The following is a 20,487-nucleotide window of genomic DNA, read 5'->3' on the forward strand; positions in this document are numbered from 1 at the left end:
TGAAAGATGCAGTGTTTACGGATGAGAAGCAAAAAAGAGCCGTCAGGTGCTAAAAAATAAACCTTATGTAACGGAGTTAAAAATACATATGAAAAACATGCACTTACCTGTTCTTAATTATCATTTTAAGTGTGAATTTTATCATTTTTTTATTGTATTTTATTTTGAAAACCCAGAAACCGGATCTCACTCTAACGTTTAGAAGCTGCTAAGGCTTCCGCTTCTCACAGCGCGCGTTTGCACTGTGAGGGTAAGTCCTGTAATGAAAGGCTCTGGCATTTTTATGGTTTCTGGTGTGAATGTTGTTACATAAGTTGTACATGTCGATGTATATAGGTTCATATTGATGTTAGAAAGTTTCTGTGTAACTGAAACAAAGGCGGGTTGCTGTTAAATAGTGTTTCTGCCGTATTTATGCTCTTTGGCAGTTAGTCTTTGTCAGCCCCCTAGTGGTTGCTGCGCATAGCAGGAAATGTGTTTGGATGTACCGTTTTTCTGTGCTTTTTGTGATGTTGTTTTACATTGTAGGAGCTACAATTGCTGTACCATCAGAAGACACCTGTTGAGTGTGTTTTATGTCTTCTGCAGGTACGTGAGCTTGTTAACAGCCATTTTGTCTGTAAAGCACAAGCAAGTGAAGATGTAATGCGCTATTGTTAATTTGACCACTAGAGGGAAATGTTTAGTTGGTGATACTTATGTTATCCTGTTATTCTGTTTTATACGATTGTGAAATGTATTTTATTAGTCATAAGATTTCTTTTGTATACAAGCTCAGTATGACAGAGTGTAAAATGAGAGAAATTATTACTTTCCACCTTTTCTTTATTAAAAGGTTAATTGTAAGTCTGTTAAGACAGCGCGCGTTTGCACTGTGAGGGAGCTACAATTGCTGTACCATCAGAAGACACCTGTTGAGTGTGTTTTATGTCTTCTGCAGGAATAAATCGTGAAAAGCCAATCTTTCTGAGCGTCTGTGATTTTTGAAGAGCTGGAAGTGTTACACTGGTGCCGTGACCATTCGGATCTTCAGATCAGCTTGATGCTCATCGCCGTGGCTGCTGTTCTGCTCCCCTGCTGTTCACAAGTTGAATGTGGGTTGTTGTAACCAAGTGAGTTTAGACAAAAAAAAAACCCCAAAAACAAACAAAAAGGTGAGGGATGTGATTGAAATAAGACAAGGGTGAAAGTGTCTGTGTTTTGATATACAACGTGTGGTTATACGTTCAAATTATTTGGACATTATTATTATAATTTTTTTTCTTTCCCTCGTTTTGCTGCTATTATACTGTTATTTTTCTTATTTTTAGCTACCTATTTTATTTTTATTTTTTTTTTTTTTTTCTCTCCCTAACGGGGTGCACATGCAGTTATCATCTTAAGTGTGTGACTTGACGATGGATAAATTTGTCACTCCAGTACTACATAAGGGTAGAGGTGCCGGACTAGTTCATGCAGTTGACGCCAGTAATGTCACACAGTTTGGTCCTGTGAGCAGTGACACTGGGCTAGGCCAAAGCCCAAGTTTTATTCCCATCGGTAGGGGTATGGGTGATAAGCCCCAGGTTTCCACTCCAATTAGAGACAGTGATGCTGTACACAGTTTTACTGACATGGTTGAGCAAATAGGAGCCCAGATAGGTGAATCCATTGTTACTAAACTGTTGTCAGCTGGCGTTGTGAATCTGACTGGTGACTCTAAGACTCAAACTGAGCAATGTAACAGTACCGCTCGAGATGTACCGCATGTAACTGTCCATGTTAAGCCCAATAGGGAGCTTCAAGTTTTTAGGGGTGATGGCACAGACAGATGTTCGGTTCAGGACTGGATTGACATGGCAACAACCTATCTATGGAAGCAAGAGGTCCCCATTCATGGCCAGGCTGATGAAATTATTAGCCACTTAATGGGGAAGGCCAGAGATGTGGTCAGAGTGGCTCTTCGTAGTGACCCAGGTCTTGATGTCAAACAGAAACCTGATCTGATCTTTGGTGTCCTTCGCCATTATTTCAGTGATTCTTCGTCGTGCCTCCCTCTTGCTGACTTCTATGCAACACTCCCTACCAGAGGTGAAAACCCAGTAGATTATTGGATAAGACTGAACAAGGCTGCTGAACTAGCCATAGAGGGGCTACGCAGACAGGGGCAGACAGCGACCCCTTTAACCCATGAAGTAGCATGTATGTTTGTGAAACATTGTCCTGACCCCGAGTTGTCTTATGTCTTCAAGTGCAAGCCTGTCCATGAGTGGACTGCTCGAGACGTACAACAAAGGATTGATGATTATCAAAGGGAGGTGAGAGCTAATGGTAGAGCCAGCGGCGCTGCACCGTTGAAGGGCTGTAATTCTACGATCACCGCCGTGCACCCGAACGCCTCACCTGCAGCTGCTGTGCCGGAGGGATGCTCCCGAAGCTTCTCGCCCCCATCCTCAGGTTTTCAGGGGTTGGTGGACTCGTTCCCCTCCACCGCTGCAACACAAGAGCCCCTTATCGAAAGTCCGAGTTTCTCCCCTTTGACTGCGGTGAGTCAAAATCTTCAACAGTCAGAGGAAAGGCTCATGGGTCAGATGGTGGATATGTTTCAGGCCATGATGGAGAGAATGCAGCACCACAACACTCAGACACCAAGGAGAGGGGCGTTTAATCAGTTCTCGCGAAATAGACGGAGGAGGGAGGATGCCTGCAGAGTCTGCAGTGATCCAAGACATACCACAGCATCACACTGCCTATCTGATAAACTGTGCTTTTCATGCTTTGCTCCTGGCCACGTTCGGTTGTCCTGCCCGGCTATTACGTCTACCCAGGTCCAGCCGGAGGGAAACTAGCCGACCTGTATTCGGTGGGAGGCAGTGCAGGTCTTACAGGAAACTCCCAAACTGTCGATACCTGTGATGCGGAGTCAGTGTATGAAGAGGCAAGACAAAAATGCAAAGATTCTGAAGTTATTTTTCAAAACGTTCACAAAGTCGGCAATAGTGACAGTCTTTTCTACACTCCGGTCACTTTCGGTGGGCTTTTGAAAATGGGTGGTATGCTGGACAGTGGATCCATGGCCTGCAGCATGAATGAAGCAGCCGAGGTGACGCTGCGTGAGTCTGGACTGATATCTGATCAAGACGTTATCAAAGTGGATGTGACTCTAGTTGGGTGTGGAGGAATACGTGTGAAGCCTAAGTATGCCCTCAATGTGGAGATGGAGGTGTATGGCTGCAAAATGATAGTTCCCATCCTGGTGGTTCAAGGGCAGCTTGATGACCTGATACTGGGGACGAACGTCATTAAGCACATATTACACCAGTCTAAACGTTGTGAGCCCTACTGGAACACGGTCTCCAGTAATTGCTCTAAGACCAACCTTGAGACTGAAAACTTTCTGTCTATGCTTTCTGGTTTGACCCCGTGGAAAGATTCGGACGTCCCGGACAAAGTGGGCACGGTTAGGTGTAACTCAGCTGTGTCCCTTGAACCGGGTCGCGAATATCTGGTATGGGGAAAACTACCAAAGAACATCAATGTCTCCCCTGGCAGTACAGTGATGACAGAGCCCTCGTCATCCCGCTCAGCACCCAGAGGGGTTTTGGTTGCTAGATTGGTTACTCCCTTGTGGGGTGATAGATGGGTCCCATTGAAACTGATCAATGTGTCTGAGCAGCCTGTACATCTGCGACGTAACGCCAAACTAGCAGATGTGTACTCCTGTGTGGCGCTTGAGGACTTTGATGCTTCAGCGCTCCAGGAGACAACTCTGGCTAGCAGCCATCAGTCGGCCATGTCGCCACAAGTCACGCCCACCTCCATGACAGAGAAACTCAAACTTGTTGGGCTTGGTGATGTTGACATAGAGTCCTGTGAGACATCGGGACAGTGTAAAGAGAGGATGGCTGACCTGGTTTTGCAGTACAAGGATGTCTTTTCCCGCCATCATCTCGACTGTGGGGAAGCCAAAAACTTTGTGCATCGCATCCGCCTCTCAGATAACAGACCTTTCAGACTTCCCTACAGGCGTGTACCCCCAAGCCAGTACCAGAAGCTGAGACAAGTGTTGACTGAGATGGAGGAGAGGGACATCATCAGGAAATCGACCAGTGAGTATGCATCACCATTGGTGCTCGTGTGGAAGAAGAATGGCGATCTACGCATTTGCAACGATTTCCGGTGGCTCAACAAGAGAACCCTGAAGGATGCCCATCCTCTTCCACATCAAGCAGATTGTCTGGCTGCTTTGGGGGGGAAACAGCCTGTTCAGTACCATGGACTTGACATCTGGCTTCTACAACATGACGCTGCATGAAGATGACAGGAAATATTCTGCCTTCACCACGCCCATGGGTCTATATGAGTATAATCGGCTGCCGCAGGGACTGTGCAACAGCCCTGCGAGCTTCATGCGCATGATGACCAGCATCTTTGGTGACCAGAATTATTTGAGCCTGTTGTGTTACCTGGACGATCTCCTGGTGTTTGCTCCAGACGAGGACACTGCCTTGCAGCGCCTGGAAATGGTGTTTGAGAGGCTGCGCGGGCATAACTTGAAGCTGGCCCCCAGAAAGTGCTTCTTCCTGAGGAAATCCGTGAAGTTCCTCGGTCACATCATCGATCAAAATGGGGTATCAACAGACCCATCCAAAGTCGAAGTTATCGCGAACATGAGGAGCGTGGACCTCATGGACACTGATGGAGTGACTCCTTCCCAACGAAAAGTCAGATCATTTTTGGGGATGATTAATTACTACCAACACTTTGTCCCCATGTACTCTGCTGTTGCCAGACCTCTGTTTGAGCTCCTGAGAGGCGCTGTGAAGAAGGGCAAGGGAACAACTAAGGTGAGGCGGCCATGCAGGAAGTTGAGTGCTTCGGATTGGACATCCAGAGAAGAGGAGGCTTTTGAGAAGCTCAAGAGCTTGATGTTAAATACAGTCGTTTTGGCTCACCCAGACTTCTCTCGCCCCTTCTTGCTTTCGACAGACGCATCACTGGATGGCATTGGAGCAGTGTTGGCTCAAATCCAGGACGGTGGAACTAAGCCCAGACAGATTGCTTTTGCCAGCAAATCCCTGTCTCAGTCTCAAAGAAACTATCCAGCACACAGGTTGGAGTTTCTGGCGTTAAAGTGGTCGGTCTGCGACAAGTTCAGTCATTGGCTCAAAGGTCACAAGTTCACCGTCTGGACTGATAACAACCCCTTGACCCACATTTTAACCAAGCCAAAGCTGGACTGTTGTGAACAACGCTGGGTGGCTAAACTTGCAAGCTATGACTTTGACATTAAATATGTCCCAGGCCGTCAGAACGTTGTGGCAGATGCCCTGAGCCGATTGCCTTTTGTGAAGGATAATGTAAGTGACAGACTGCTGGCTGAGAGATATGCAGACTTCCTTAATGAGGCAAAAGATGTTTCACATGCATCAATCCAGGGGGCGTTTCGGTGGTCCACCGACTGCAAGGTGAATGGTGGATCCGGTGGTGGAGCTTCCATCATGTCCCAAGGCACGCAGAGTCTGCATCCCTTGGTTCTGGCTGAAGATGCTGTCACAGCTGTTTTGCAGTCACATGTCGAGTGGGATGTCGGCCCAAGAGGGAGAGCAATAGAGGCTTTACATCACCTGCCACAGATGGTGTCCCCCGGTCTGGAGGCCTTACCTGCCCATTCAGAGAGAGAACTTAGGGACGCACAGCTGCAGGATGCAGTGCTTTCCCGCGTCGTCTTCTACGTTGAGAGACACAGGAGACCCTCGAGGAGAGAGCGGGTAGGGGACCCAGTCCTTGTTAAAAGATACCTGAGCCACTGGGAGAAGCTGGTCCTCAACAACGGCATGTTGTACAGAGTCTCCAGAGACCAGATATCAGGTAACAGACGACTGCAGTTCGTGGTTCCCGACTCGTTGAAGGCTGAGGTCCTCCTAGGGATCCATGATGATGCCGGTCACCAGGGCCAGTTCAGGAGTTTAGACCTGGCTAGAAAGAGATTTTTCTGGTTGAACCTTGGGCGTGATGTGAGAGACCATGTACGGGGATGCCAGCGCTGTGTAGTCAGTAAGACTATCGAACCAGAGGGGCGTGCTCCTTTGGTCAGCGTGTCCTCGTCCAGACCGTTGGAGTTGGTCTGCATCGACTTTTGGTCGGCTGAGGCCTCACACAACAAGTCCGTCGACGTCTTGGTCATCACAGACCACTTCACTGGCTGGGCGCAGGCCTTCCCATGCAAGGACCAGTCGGCTAAACAGGTTGCAAGGCTTCTCTGGGACAGGTACTTCTGTGTATTCGGGTTTCCGGAAAGGATACACAGCGACCAGGGTGCTAATTTTGAGAGCCAATTGATAAGTGAGCTCCTCAGAGTCTCTGGTGTGAAGAAGACACACACGACACCTTACCACCCGATGGGGAACGGCAGTGTGGAGCGCTTCATCCGGACTCTGGGTGGAATGATTCGTGCCCTACCACCAGACTCGAAAGTGGACTGGCCACGTCGCCTACAGACTCTGACGTTCATGTACAACTGCACCGCACATGAGACAACTGGATTTGCACCCTTTTACCTAATGTTTGGTCGCACGCCCCGGTTGCCTGTTGACATTCTGTTCCGCTCTGTCCTGAGCGATCCAGCTGTTACCTGTTATGACAGGTATGTGGTTTCCCTCAGGGAAGATGTGAAGGAAGCAATGGTCATTGCACGTGCCCGAGCTACGCAGGAGAAGCGTCGTCACTCGCAACTCTATAACAGGAGAGTGAAGGGTTCCAGGATTGAGGTTGGTGACAGAGTCCTGGTTGCTAACAGGAAAGAGAGGGGAAAGAAGAAGGTTGCTGATCGGTGGGAGTAAACGGTCTACACCGTGATCGATGTGAACCACGATACTCACACTTTCAAGATCTGTGATTCTGTTTTCGGACGAGAGAGAGTGGTCCACCGGAATCTGCTGTTGGTGGCGAATTTCCTGCCCCTGGAGGATGATGCTGGAACCTCGGATCACGTCTCCTCTACGTGGGATGTAAACACGGCGCCTGAAGATGATGATGGGGCTGCGTCTGGGGAGGGGGATTTGAATGCCCCTGCTGTGAGCTGTGTTGGTGCTCATGGTAACCGCTCACCCAATGCCATGGGTGGGACAGCTGACCCGGAGGTTATCTCTGAACCTTTGGACCCTGGAGAGAGGACAGTTGCATGGGTGTCGCAGTTGACGGAGTCCAGCCGGTCTCAGGGAGATGTTACTGATGTTTCAAGCGTGGATTCAGTCTTGCCAGCCGCATCGGCCTTGTCTGTTGAAGTGGACTTTGACCAAACCGGTTCTAGCATGGCGTCCCAGGAGGTCAATATTGCTACGAGCTGTGGGGAGGGTGTACAAGTATGCTCTACTACACCTGACGTAGTGGTGGATGTAGTTGCTCCTGCCATTGCTGCTCAGTCCCCAGTGGTTGACTATAGCCAAACCGGGAATGGTTCCCAGATCAGAACCAGACTTGGGCGACTTGTCAAACCTGTGAATAGACTGATCCAGACAATGTCAAATCAAGTCGTGGTTCGTGACAGGTTTGATGTGAAGTCAGTTTGCAAGTCCTTGATCCCATCCTTCTCTAACTAAATGTTCTGTTTATATGCCTACCTGAATGATGGGATTTGTACTTGCTGTTATGTACTCTACATTTTTGCTTTTGTTTTTTTTTTCCTTTCTGTTGAGCCATGGTACACACCTTGTAAGGGGTTATTAGTAGGGTGTATTTCGGGCACCCTGCTGCCAGTTGCTGGGTTGGGAGTTTGGCGCTGCTCCCATCCCACTTCATCCTTAGGGATACGTTTAGTTGGTGTCTGTGATTTTTGACCTCTGGCTGGTTGGTGCATACTAGTGTGGGTACCTGAGGCTCAAATTTGATAAAATTCAGTGGGGGTGAGTGTAACGGAGTTAAAAATACATATGAAAAACATGCACTTACCTGTTCTTAATTATCATTTTAAGTGTGAATTTTATCATTTTTTTTATTGTATTTTATTTTGAAAACCCAGAAACCGGATCTCACTCTAACGTTTAGAAGCTGCTATGGCTTCCGCTTCTCACAGCGCGCGTTTGCACTGTGAGGGTAAGTCCTGTAATGAAAGGCTCTGGCATTTTTATGGTTTCTGGTGTGAATGTTGTTACATAAGTTGTACATGTCGATGTATATAGGTTCATATTGATGTTAGAAAGTTTCTGTGTAACTGAAACAAAGGCGGGTTGCTGTTAAATAGTGTTTCTGCCGTATTTATGCTCTTTGGCAGTTAGTCTTTGTCAGCCCCCTAGTGGTTGCTGCGCATAGCAGGAAATGTGTTTGGATGTACCGTTTTTCTGTGCTTTTTGTGATGTTGTTTTACATTGTAGGAGCTACAATTGTTGTACCATCAGAAGACACCTGTTGAGTGTGTTTTATGTCTTCTGCAGGTACGTGAGCTTGTTAACAGCCATTTTGTCTGTAAAGCACAAGCAAGTGAAGATGTAATGCGCTATTGTTAATTTGACCACTAGAGGGAAATGTTTAGTTGGTGATACTTATGTTATCCTGTTATTCTGTTTTATACGATTGTGAAATGTATTTTATTAGTCATAAGATTTCTTTTGTATACAAGCTCAGTATGACAGAGTGTAAAATGAGAGAAATTATTACTTTCCACCTTTTCTTTATTAAAAGGTTAATTGTAAGTCTGTTAAGACAGCGCGCGTTTGCACTGTGAGGGAGCTACAATTGCTGTACCATCAGAAGACACCTGTTGAGTGTGTTTTATGTCTTCTGCAGGAATAAATCGTGAAAAGCCAATCTTTCTGAGCATCTGTGATTTTTGAAGAGCTGGAAGTGTTACACTTAGACTCAAACGTTAGAACAGGCCTTTCCCCGCAGCACGCCATGTAATAAATACTCACAAAGAAAACGGCAGCCATTACAACTTATGTCTAAAAATGTATAGTTTCATGCATCAGTTAAAACAATCGACTCCAGGTACATGACGCGCAGCTGGAAACACTTCACGCAAGTCGAGCTGCCCGAGATTCACAGAATTTACAGAAAATGTTAGATTTTTGTGATTTATATCGTACCATAGATGTCTTAATATCGGGATATGAGATTTTGGTCATATCGCACAGCCCTAGTAGGTATTAAGTAACATCCATATGAACCCCAGACTTTCCCTGCAAAAGACTGTCTTGCAATAACATAAATCAATGCCATTTGCTTCAGCAGTTTTAATTTTGTGGCTCATCACCTGCTGCTGTATTTCCACACTGACTCAACCTGTGAAATTGCAAGGCCTTGTTTCTTCAAAGGGCAAACCTCATTTATATGCATGACCCCTCATTTAAACCACTAAGCCCAGCCAGGCTTTGTCACCGTCAATGCTGTCACAGCTCTGCACCACGGCCCATAAATTAAAACTGCAGATGCCACAGAGAGCAGCAACAGGTACTTGTTATTTTAAGGAGGTGATTTGCTCCCTGTAAAACAGGAACAAACTGGCAGCAACGGGAACCATAACATATTTATAGTTAGCATGTCCTGACTACACTATTACGTGACCGAAGTTGTGGACCTCTCTCACACTTTTTGCTGCACGTGGAAGCCACCACAGCACAAAATTACACTGATGCATGAATTATGAAGTGAATGTACGCTTGATTTAGGGAACATCTAGGTACTGGTTTTGTTTTTGTTTTTGCCAAATCCACATTGGTATTTGAAATATGAGACAGCTTAGCTAGCAGTGAGTGATATTTTCTTAAGCTTTTATGTGTTTGTACGAGTTATTCAAAGGACTACTCTTTTTTTTTAACTCAGAAGCTTTCAAAGACTCTGTCAAGTCTCATTTAATCGCTTTTAAAGGCACCACTTGCATCTAAATTTGTGCTGATGAATTTTATGTTGCTTTATGAATACAGCTTTAAATGCAGACCATTAAAACTCTTACACCCAAATTCAGCCACAGCCATGCTGGTTTTTCCCCGAGCTTTTTCTGCAGAGCAACAAAGAAAGTACAAGTGGGAGAAAAAGCAAGAATGACTTTTACACAAAACATGAAGCATTAGGAGCTAAATGTGCAAAGGTGAGGTCACAAATAAAGGGCTCTGTTAGTTTCTCTGGTCCACTTCTTTGTAGTAACACTAGAATTATCACACAGTCGTCACAGTGAGTAAAGCGTGCAGCATCGACAATTACTACAATTGCACATCTGTCTACACAAAGACTCCCTTCTCATCCAGCCAACCAGCCAGGTGGTTTGTTGCGTTCCTCTTAAAAAGTTACCGCGTTTCACAAACGGTCGGGGCTTTCTTTTGTTTTGCTTCCTTGTTGCTTACCTTTACTCACACCATACGGAAGTCGTACATTTAACCGTGGGGTTAAGTGGAAACCTTCTCCGAAACACGTAGCAGCAGAAGCAGCAAAAGCCTCTCTGAAAATCAGGCGGGCACCAAACCCTCACCTCTCGCCTCCGGTTCTACTTTCCTCAGTCGGATGATTTCCGCATTTGGTCACGTGGTGCGGCTGCGGGTGTTGCGCTTCCAAGTCTATATTTTACAAAAGCGAAAAAGGCGGTGGTGCAAAAGCAGAAACGTTCCTCTCTACTCTATGTGCTGCAAAAGAGTGACAGTCAAAGCTGGCTGTAAAACACTCCCAGTCTCCTCTTTCATCCTCGGGGTTTACTGTAGCGGATAGCGCCATCTGGCAGTGCTTTCTGCGCATGGGCAAACTCTAAATGAAGTTCTGTCCCTGACTCTGAAGATGTGTTTTTATTGCAGATACACATTACATCGCTTGCTTTAACTTAGTTTTATTAAAAGATATGTCTTCAAACATCACAGCTGCCGGCCAAACTTAAACTATTGTTGTGTAATAATATGGCAGATTTTTGGAAAGAGGTGAAAGCTCTTAATAACTGTAAACCATCTCTACCATCAACTGTTGAAGGTGTTTCTGGGGCAGATAACATTGCAGCATTATGGAGACAGCATTACAGTGCGTTGTTTAACTGTATAAAAAGTGATCCATATGAGGACAATCTTGACATGAGTAATGACACAATAAGTGTAAGGACACATGAAGTATATGAAGCCATTCATAGGTTGTCTGATAATAAATCCTCTGGTTTGGATCACATCACTGCAGAACATTTAAAACATGCTAGTTTAAGGCTAGCTCCTCTTTTAGCACTCTGTTTCACTGGGTTTATGATTCATGGCATATTACCAGACTCAATGCTGTGTATTTTACTGGTACCAGTTATGAAAGACAAAGCTGCAAAAGTGAGCTGTTTGGATAATTACAGGCCGATTGCACTAGCCAGTATTTTATCTAAGGTGTTAGAAAGAATCCTGTTTGATAGAGTTAGTGTGTTCATCTCTTCTCTGGATAATCAGTTTGGCTTTAAACCAAAGCACGGCACTGACATGTGCATATATGCACTCAAGGAAATAGTCAGGTTGTATAGGGCTAAAAATTCATCTGTCCTCATGTGTTTCATTGATGCCTCTAAGGCTTTTGATCGAGTGAACCACAGAAAACTTTTTGATAAATTGAAGACACGGGGAGTTCCTCAGTACATCGTGAGGATTCTCTCTTACTGGTACGCTCATCAGAACATGCAGGTTAAATGGGGAAGCAGTATTTCTGCCCCCTTTGGTGTCAGCAATGGTGTCAGACAGGGTGGGATTTTGTCTCCAATTTTATTTAATTTATATGTTGATGATTTGTCCATACAGCTGAGAGCCTGTAACACTGGGTGTATATTAGGTGAAGCACTGATAAATCATCTTATGTATGCAGATGACCTGGTTGTTTTTAGTCCAAGCAGTGCTGGGTTACAGGATCTTCTTAATGTCTGTACTGAATATGGTGTGCAATATGACATTGAGTACAATGCTGCTAAAAGTGCTGTTTTGATATGTAGAACCAAGCAGGATAAACAGCTAAATTTCCCTTTGTTTAAACTGGCACAAAAAACTCTTGAAGTTCATAAAAAGGTGAAATACCTCGGTCACTTTATTACTGAGCAAATGAATGATGATGATGACATATACAGACAACGATGTAAGCTCTATGTGCAGGCAAATACTATTGCACGCAAATTCAGCTTTTGTTCACTTCCAGTTAAAGTGGCTTTGTTTAAAGCGTATTGCACACTGCTATATACTGCCCCCTTGTGGTCATCCTACAAACAATGTAGCATGCAGAAGCTGCATGTTGCATATAATGATGCGATGAGAATCCTTTGCAGGATACCTAGAAGTGGTAGTGTCAGCCAGATGTTTGTAGCTGTGGGTGTCTGGACTTTTAAAGCACTTTTAAGAAAGTTAATGTTCAGTTTTAGAGAACGACTGGATGGTTCGAGTAACAGTATAATTTTAGCACTTACAGATCCGACAGTGAGTGGTTCCCGTTACTCATCCAGTCTCAGAAAGCACTGGTTAAAGTGTTTGTGTATTTATTGATTTATTTTAAGTAATTGTGTTTTATGTATATTATGGTTTTATATTTTTACAAATGCTTTATATACTTATTTATATACATATATATATTTAATGGTATACCTTGTGTTGTGTGTGTGTGGGGGGGGGGGGGGGGGGGAGTTGTGTGTGTGTGTGTTTCTTGTCTTGTTTTTATGGACATGTAGTCTGCCAATAAAGATTGAATTGAATTGAATTGAATTGAATTGAATTGAATTGAATTAAACCAAACAAACAAATGTTAGTTAGTAGTACTGACCCACTGTCCTAAAACCCCAGTTTATTAGCACTACTACTTCATTTCACTGCATTGTATTGGTCCTGTATGCTTCACGTGGAGCATCAGAGACGGTCATCTTCCCAAGACCATTTAGTCACTGGACTGACGTTAAAAGGCTCAGACAGGATTACAGATACTTAAAATGCACACCATAAAGAAAACATGCTTAGCTGATGCACAGAGGAATCATGACATGTTGCACGCTTTCTGTGGTAAACAAGTTAAACCTTGGTGCGCACGTGCAGTCATTTGCTTTGTCATTCAATAACATTATGCTGCTTTTATTTATGACATGGCCGGGCGGATCCAAAGTGGCCCTCTGGCCGGTGGTGGTCCCCGGACATTTCGCAAAAGACGTGGTTTAGAACTCTTTACCATGCTGCACCCTTGCATTAATCCTCCTCCGCGAACAATGTCAGGTTAATAACTGGTGACTGAAGGCTGCCACGTAGATACGACACCGTAAACTTGCAGTTTTAGCTAGCTTTTACAGTCACGTTAAATTGGCATGATACACTAAAATTTGACCTTTCACACGAGTAAATTTTAAATTTGAGAACAGATTAGTGGAAAACGTCAAAAACTAATAAAAAAGGCATTTGAAAGCATTTACCATATTCTTTAATAAACAATCATGGCTTAAGGCACTTTGCATCTTACATAACATTACACGTTATATCAAAACAGACAAGGAAGAAGAAAAACACTGATAACAACAATGATAAATATGATTTGAAAACATGTCAATTCTATTAAATTTTATTTATATAGCGTTGAATCACAACAACAGTCACTTCAAGGCGCTTTATATTGTACAGTAGATCCTACAATAATAGATACAGAGAAAAACCCAGCAATAATTTCACCCCCTATGAGCAGGCACTTTGGCGACAGTGGGAAGGAAAAACTCCCTTTTAACGGGAAGAAACCTCCGGCAGAAGCAGGCTCAGGGAGGGGCAGCCGGTCGCTGCAGATGGCAGAAGGCAAACAGGATAAAGACACACTGTGGAAGAGAGACAGAGATTAATAGCAGGTACGATTCAATGCAGAGAGGTCTATTAACACATAGTGAGTGAGAAAACTCAATGCATCATGGGAATCCCCGGCAGCCTACGTCTATTGCAGCATAACTAAGGGAGGATTCAGGATCACCTGATCCAGCCCTAACTATATGCTTTAGCAAAAAAGGAACGTTTTAAGCCTAATCTTAAAAGCAGAGATGTCACTGCAAAAGATGTTAACGGATCACAGTGGTCCCTTTTTTTTAAACAGCGCATTTCAAAAGTGGACAAGAGGGTCACTTACCTCCGCCTTCGGGTTGGGAAATGGGTCCTGACTGTTGTTAGTACTTGTGCGCCAAACAACAATTCGGAGTACCCAGCCTTCTTGTAACTGGGTGGGGTGCTGGAGAGCACCTCATCTGGTGACTGTTGTTCTACTGGAAGACTTCAATGTTCACATGGGCAACTACAGTGAAACTTGGATGGGCGTGATTGGAAGGAATGGCAGCGTTTTAATTTAACAGAGCTCACTATTTTAAAATGTAAAGATATCGAGGAGGCTCTAGTTTTAAACACACTTTCCATGTGTTAATTCATAATACTTAGTCTACTTATTACTCTGTCGTTATTCATCAGCCCGGCTAGCTCAGTCGGTAGAGCATGAGACTCTTAATCTCAGGGTCGTGGGTTCGAGCCCCACGTTGGGCGCAACATTTTTAATCCCATGTGTCATCACCTGAAATTCTTTTCTTCAGTGACCACATGATCTGCCTTCCATGTTTGAAAAAATTTTTTTTAAAAAAAAGCTATATACTACCCCTTGTAACTTTCAAAATTAGTAACTCCCTGATGTTTTCCATGTGGTCTCTGTGGCGCAATCGGTTAGCGCGTTCGGCTGTTAACCGAAAGGTTGGTGGTTCGAGCCCACCCAGGGACGACAAATTTTTTCTTTCTTTTTCTTCATGTCTTTGGGTTAATGCAACTTTACAAACCTTTGCAGTAATTTCTGGACCCCCACCCTTTCCCCCTTGTAAAACGTTATTCACAATATAGAAAATTACTCTAAAATTACAGAAATACTATATTTCTGCTTTTACTGTCCAGTGTGAGTTGCCAGTTTTAAATTTGAAAGGTAATTACAGAGAAACTGCAGTCTCCTGCCTTCCCTTTCTGCTGCTGCCCACCCCCCTCACTTGAGCGCTTGTGGAGTTCCTCCATTTTTATTTTCCCGTTTTTGCTTGTCTTGTCAAAAAAGCATCAAATAAAGGGAGCAGCCATCGTCCCTGAGTGGGTTCGAACCACCAACCTTTCATTTAGCAGCCGAACGCGAAAACCGATTGCGCCAGAGACAATATGTGGCGCTTCACTAGCTTTGCCACAGTATTGCTGTGTGTGCTCTCAACAAGGGGGGAAGGGAAACAATCAACACTGCACCATGTCGTCTCTGTGGCGCAATCGGTTAGCGCGTTCGGCTGTTAACCGAAAGGTTGGTGGTTCGAGCCCACCCAGGGACGTTTCCTATTATTCCAGCCTCACTGTAAAAGATTATAGATATTTGTAATTCAACGGGGGAGAGCTGGAATCAGAAACACTGAGACAAGGAAAGGTATTCTGCATGTAACGGCTTAAGATGTATTTTGAATTCAAACGTCTTGATGCATACTCAATCATTCAGGTAAATAAATCACAAAAGGTTGATGTTGTTCATCTGCATATAGCGTTTTCAGTGGGAGAAACAGATGAACAGAATCAACCTTTGGGATCCATATCTAAACCACGTGTGAAGCACAGCTTAAAGACATAGTAAGAATTTACTTTTACTGTACCACTACACGATTTGGTATTTCACAAACACATATTGAAATGTTTCTGTTTTAATAAATTCAAACTAATGGATTTATTTCTTTTAAATTAAGTAACACTTATGAACTACTTCTCCAAATATGGTAGGAGAAGAAAAAAGAAAATTTCAAGCGCCCAACGTGGGGCTCGAACCCACGACCCTGAGATTAAGAGTCTCATGCTCTACCGACTGAGCTAGCCGGGCTTCTACCTGAGTTTGGCGGATTGGATCAAATGAAGTGTCTGGTTCCTAAGTATCAGCCTCTGAATCTTTCCCATACCTTCACATCCAGCGAAGACTGCTGTGATCTTTTGTGATGACAGCCCAGGTCCAGTTTACCAAAGGATAGGTGGACACCGGCTCATATTAAGTAAAGGGCAAACCTTCATAAAACGGACAGAGCAGTGGAGTAGCCAAGGAAATAGAAAAATGCAAAACTCAATTACTAAAATATAATTTATATCGCAAAAAAGATTTAAAAGTGGTTGGGTGTAGGTGTTCTGGTACCTCCTCTACATGAGGTATACCCAATTGCACGTTTGTGCAACATGATTGTTATAACATGGTTATAACATGCTTGGTTATAACCAACATAACTGTCATAAGAGTTGCACTGCACGTTTGTGCAGCATTCTGCATTACCTGGCAATAACAGTGATATAGTCCCTGGGTGGGCTTGAACCACCAACCTTTCGGTTAACAGCTAAACACGCTAAGCGATTGCGCCACAGAGACTGACAACGTGCAACCCACAGGTGTCGAGACTGGACGGGGGACTGGGGGAGGTGATTCCGGTCTTTTTTGGTTGTTAACAGCCGAACGCTCTAACCGATTGCGCCACAGAGACTGACAACGTGCAACCCACAGGTGTCGAGACTGGACAGGGGAGTGGGGGAGGGTGTTCCGGTCTTTTTGGTTGTGGGGTAAACGATTGTGCAACAGAGACTGAATAAAGCCAAGCAGGGGCGTCGAGAGAGGACCGGGTGGCTAGATGGAGGTGCTCTGGTACTTCCTCTCCATACCGCCTTGATTGTTTAAAATATGTGACTTGTAGGTCACACATACTTGGCAGCAAGTATGCAGTTGCGGACGAACAACAGCACCCCAAAGATGCATAACACCCTTGATAAAACAGTTGACTGCGTTCATCAAACGACCGTCCTGGTTATAACATGGTTGATTATAACATGGTATAACCAACATAACTGTCATAAGAGTTGCACTGCACGTTTGTGTAGCATTCTGCATTACCTGGCAATAACAGTGATATAGTCCCCTGTTGTGGCCATTTTTGTTGAATGTTTATAAAATGCAATTTGTATTCATTTTTGTTTTTTCTTTAAAGGTGTAAGAATATTCTGACCTGGTTTTGTTATGTAAATTTGTAATTAATTTTATTGGAGAAGCTTTTGGAAAGTGATTGGTTTATTAGGTTATGGACCCTCCCATTAATCAAGAGATTAAGAGCACCCTGGATGGGTGTGGTAAAGAGCTTTTGTTTTTTGTTTGCCAAATGTCAGATGGGAAGACGGGAGGGGTAGAAAATGATTTTTTGACCACTTTTGAAATTGTTAAAGCAAATTAAGTTAACTTTCGTTTAATTTTAAGTTTTAAGAAGTTATTTGGCTGATTTCTGTTTGTATTTTTTCACGAAATAAACGGCATATGATTTTTAAACAATGGAGTCAGAAGTGCGTTCTAAAACAAACCTCCCGTTGCCACCCACGGCCTTTTCTTGGACTTTTTTGGTGTTTGGAAAGTAAAAGGCCGCGACATTTAAGTCAAAAAATCATTTTGACTGGCTTGGATGTCAACTTGGAAGATGGGAAAACTTGCAAGAATTGGACTTGGAAGATTGGATCTTCGCAGAATGGACTGAAAAAATGACGCAAAGTTCGTGAGTAAATGCGAAACTTTGTTTGGATCAACCGAGATGCTGAGCTGCAACTTGAAACATTTGTATTAAACAATTATCTTTTGGACCTTGTAAAACGAATTTTCTGGTTAAAATGGAGGAACAAGAAAGAGAGCTTTTTAATTTAATTAAAAAACGCAGAGCGAAGCTTGGCGTTCTGACAAGAAAACGAAATGACATTAATCCTCTCATTGATGCTGGAGAATCAAAAGCCTCCATAGATGAACACATGAGAACATTTAATGATTATTTGGGAGAGTTTATAAACTCTTACAGACTTCAGTTCAAAAATTGCTGAACGATGATGAAAAAGAAACAGATCACAGCGATTGGTATGAACCTAAGCTGATCAGTTTTAAAGACTTTCTGCATGAAATCGACACTTGGATAAATGCAGACCCTAATCCACAAAAGGATGAAGTTGTAGCCTCTAATGTTGAATCAAAGGTAGCATCTCATGACAGTGACATTGCGCCGCATGATAGTGTCTCACAAGTAGCGCAAGAAGCGAGCGACATGATTTCTGAACGAGTTGCTAAACCTGGCAGCAAGGGCTCTAGTAAAGCGCCCAGTAATGTTACTGCAGCCTTAAGTTTAAGGAGTAAAAGCTCGCGTGCGGCTTCAATTGCGCTGATGGAAGCTGAAGTGGAAAGAGCCGCTTTAAAAGCGGAGGTGGACGCACTGCAAGAAAAACATGCGCTCGAACTGGAAGAAGTTCAATTAAAAGCAAGAAAAGAAGCATTGGCTCTAAGAACTAAGTTGGTTAAGGCTGATGCAAAAAGGCAAATTCTCACCTCTGCTCAGGATCGGCAGAGCCTTGCATCCAGGGCTGAGGTTGAATCAGAAGGCGGGATTACAGCGCCGTCTGGAACATCTACTGAGTTCATACCTGCTGCTACAGCTCGAAAGGCTCCAAGAACAAAGAAAGCCCCTTTAGTTCATTCTCCTTTGCCAATGCCCCTAGAGACACATGCACCTGCTAAGGTCAAACCAGAAGGGGAAAGCCCAAGGCCAATCTCTTCTCAGGTTGATGTTCACAGCAGTGCCCTATTAGAGATTATGACAAAGCAAAATGAAATTACTCAGATGCTTGTAAACCAACAGAGGTTGTCACTGCTTCCAGCTATAGACATTCCTGTTTTTGGTGGTGATCCTTTGCGTTTTAGATCCTTTCTTAAGGCTTTTGAACAAGGAATAGAGACTAAAACTGATAATATGCAGGATAGGCTTTATTATTTAGAACAGTTTACTACAGGACAGCCCAGAATTTTAGTGAGAAGTTGTATGCACATGAGTCCACAGACAGCTTATGTTGAGGCAAAAAGGCAGCTTGAGTGGAACTTTGGTAACAGAGCAAAGATAACGTCTGCATTTATAGACAAGGCTCTTAACTGGTCAGTTTTAAAGTCTGATGATGCTTCAGCATTACGTGCTTACACATTCTTTCTAAGAAGCTGCTTCAACACAATGGATGAAGCTGGGTTTCTTGATGAGCTGGAAAATTCAACCAATATGAGGATTCTTGTTTCAAAGTTGCCTTTTAGACTTCGTGATAAATGGTGACTAATAATCGTTGATATAACAGAAAAGTGCGATCGCAGAGCAGGATTTAAAGATCTTCTTGATTTTCTTGAAAAGCAAACAAGAGCTGCATTAGATCCTGTTTTTGGAGAGAGTCAAAACACAAAAGAAAAGATGGCTTCAAAACCATCAAAGACACCGCTTAAAACTAAAAGCAGTAGCTTTGCTACTTCTGTTGCTGTAGTTTCAGAACAGAACAATGACAAACCGGAATGGATTCAGATAAGCCATGAAGATAAAGGGTTAGATCAAACTCGGTGCTTGTTTTGTGACCAAACTCATTTTTTGGACGTATGTGACTCATTCAAACTAAAAGCCAACAAAGAAAAGGTGACATTCCTTAAGAGTAAAGGTTTATGCTTTGGTTGCTTAAAGAGAGGCCACATGAGTAAAGCTTGTCCACATCGTTTGACGTGCCACACCTGTAACAAAAATCACCCTACTGTTCTTCACATAGACTCAAAAGAACGGCAGTGGCAAGCAGCTAAAGCTGAATGTAAAGAATCATCAGTCTCAAATGCTCTTGTTTCTTTGAACTTTGGTAGCCATACTGGGGCCGGGTCTAATGAATGTGCCTTGTCAGTTGTTCCAGTAAAAGTGAAGTTGGAAAATGGGACGAAGGTTGTGGAGACGTACGCCTTTCTTGATCCCGGCAGCTCTGCAACTTTTTGCACTGAGGCGTTGATGATGCAGTTAAATGCATCTGGAAAGAAAGTGGAAATCATGTTAAAGACTATGGGTCAGGAAAGGCCAGTAAGTAGCTATAAACTTTTTGGTATGGAAGTAGCTGCTTCGAAACAGAATGAGTATTTGAGGTTGCCTGTTGTGTACACTCAAAAGTTTATTCCTGTCACTAAAGAAAATATCCCTAAAGAAGAAAACTTAAGAAAATGGCCTTACTTAAAGGAGGTTGAGTTGACACCGATAAATGCTGGCATTGGGCTGCTTATTGGTGTAAATTCTCCCAAAGCGCTGAAACCTTGGAGAATCATTAACAGTGAGGGTAATGGACCCTATGCTGTGCTGACTCGTCTTGGTTGGGTTGTCAATGGGCCACTCAATCAGGGTAGTGAAACGGATGAGCATGATGCTAGTTTTGTCCAGGTAAACCGCATTTCTATAAGTAGTTTAGAGGAAATGCTGGTTAAGCAGTATAATCAAGATTTTGTGGAGAACCAGTGTAATGAGCGTGCAGAAATGTCTGTAGAAGATAAACAGCTCATGAACATAATGTCAGAGTCAGCTGTACTTAAGGATGGCCATTATTACTTGAAATTACCCTTTCGTAAACCTGAAGTAAGAATGCCAAACAACAAGCAGGTGGCTCAGCAGAGGGCGCAATATCTGCTAAAACGGTTTCAGAAGGATCAGTTATTCTTTGAAGAATACAAAGAATTCATGCACAA

The 20,487-nt window shown here is 43.7% G+C and overlaps 1 protein-coding gene and 4 non-coding genes across 5 annotated transcripts in view; 3 read left to right on the forward strand and 2 right to left on the reverse strand.

Moving 5' to 3' along the window:
- The window catches only part of adisspb (adipose secreted signaling protein b), a 52,481-nt gene extending 41,873 nt beyond the window's left edge, over positions 1-10,608 (reverse strand). The window contains exon 1 of the mRNA XM_086279557.1: positions 10,317-10,608. The gene's annotated coding sequence lies outside the window, so the exon portion shown is untranslated. The remainder of the gene's footprint in view (positions 1-10,316) is intronic.
- Positions 10,609-14,377: 3,769 nt separating this feature from the next.
- On the forward strand, positions 14,378-14,450 carry trnak-cuu (transfer RNA lysine (anticodon CUU)). The gene has a single exon. It is a non-coding gene; the product is annotated as a tRNA-Lys (tRNA).
- A 155-nt stretch (positions 14,451-14,605) lies between these two features.
- On the forward strand, positions 14,606-14,679 carry trnan-guu (transfer RNA asparagine (anticodon GUU)). Its single transcript has one exon. It is a non-coding gene; the product is annotated as a tRNA-Asn (tRNA).
- A 503-nt stretch (positions 14,680-15,182) lies between these two features.
- On the forward strand, positions 15,183-15,256 carry trnan-guu (transfer RNA asparagine (anticodon GUU)). Its single transcript has one exon. It is a non-coding gene; the product is annotated as a tRNA-Asn (tRNA).
- A 460-nt stretch (positions 15,257-15,716) lies between these two features.
- Positions 15,717-15,789, reverse strand: trnak-cuu (transfer RNA lysine (anticodon CUU)). The gene has a single exon. It is a non-coding gene; the product is annotated as a tRNA-Lys (tRNA).
- Positions 15,790-20,487: the final 4,698 nt, after the last annotated feature.

Source organism: Aulonocara sp. 'chitande type north' Nkhata Bay, linkage group LG3 (genome assembly GCF_057382095.1).
Source record: "Aulonocara sp. 'chitande type north' Nkhata Bay isolate Kocher_YH1m ecotype deep benthic linkage group LG3, A_spYH_male_GT1.1, whole genome shotgun sequence".
NCBI lineage: Eukaryota > Metazoa > Chordata > Actinopteri > Cichliformes > Cichlidae > Aulonocara > Aulonocara sp. 'chitande type north' Nkhata Bay.